Source organism: Ixodes scapularis, unplaced genomic scaffold (genome assembly GCF_016920785.2).
Source record: "Ixodes scapularis isolate PalLabHiFi unplaced genomic scaffold, ASM1692078v2 PGA_scaffold1__304_contigs__length_218370807, whole genome shotgun sequence".
NCBI lineage: Eukaryota > Metazoa > Arthropoda > Arachnida > Ixodida > Ixodidae > Ixodes > Ixodes scapularis.
In genome coordinates this window covers 112,513,716-112,514,969 of record NW_024609846.1, presented here as the reverse complement: position 1 = coordinate 112,514,969, position 1,254 = coordinate 112,513,716, and positions in this window count along the sequence as shown.

The window sequence follows — 1,254 nt, the reverse complement described above, 5'->3', positions numbered from 1 at the left end:
TGCCTGTGCCCGTTCGAGTGAACACCGACTTCCAAACATCCATGCTGCAGTCGTGATCGGCCTTTAGCCCAGTTGAGATTCGCCGACCGGACAACCGCTCTGCCCCATCATATCTCTGCCCCTGTCCTCTCGACCCTGACGAATGAGCTAACTACCCAGAAACAAGTAAGTGTTCCTTTCATACAAAAAAAATATCCAGACGAAGTGCAATTGAATATAATTTGGAAGGATCCATTGCTGGTTTAAGGTCTTGCCTAAGTATAAAAGTTATAGTTGCCGAACTGCAACATCCTTTCAAAAATATTCAACAATCATTCGCTTTCGTTCTCTCGAGTTGCATCCAGAACACGTGAAAACAAGAGGATGGGTTGGCAATGCCGCATGTGCTGCGCTCTGGACATTCCAAATATACGGCGAACAACCGACGAACTTGCCTGGCAGCGTTCGTTTCGCTCGCTGCGTCAACAGTGTTTTGACGCCGCGAGCAGCGTCGAAGCCGGGTTTACTACGGTTGATAGAATGCCATTTCGTCGAAGCACCGTTTAGAGAACGGGCACATTTTATCGAAGCACAGTTTAGAGAAAGCAGAGCCTCAGTTTAGAGAAATGCCGTTTATTGAAAAGGGCACGCTATTTAAGAAAGGGTTTTCTACTTTTCGCGAGTATCCCTGGTGCGCGTGTTAACCCAAGCCCCCCGCTGCGCTCCCGCCGCTTCGCCGGCGGCAGTCTGCTGCGGCGGCTCATTACAAAAATATTAAAGGTCCGTTCACACTTTTGCAACCGAGTACGACCGAGAGAGACCGGACCAGTTTTTAAGCCTCTTGCGATCTCTTAGGACCAGCTCCGCTGTAGCGCATCCGGCCCTAAGAGGTCGCAAGGAGCTTAAAAACCGGTCTGGTCTCTCTCAGTCGTACTCGGTTGCAAGAGTGTGAACTGACTTATCCGCACACGCCGCTTCGCGGCGGCCGAATTCGCTAAAAGGAGGCTCATCGCCATTTTCTCTAAACTGGGTTTCTCGATAATGGCATTCGATAAGCTGGGGTCGGTAAAACGGCGTTCGCTAAAACAAGCTTCTCTAAACCGCATGACTCCCGTCGAAGCCCCCAGGCCATTTTTGTCGCTTGTTTGCAACGTACTCGCTCCATTGAAGCAACCGGCGACAATGAAAAGTATGTTTTAAAACAACGTTCTGCATTTTAGCACTGAATATAAAGTACTAACTACTATGCCAAGCTTATAATCTCAAAGAACAGCC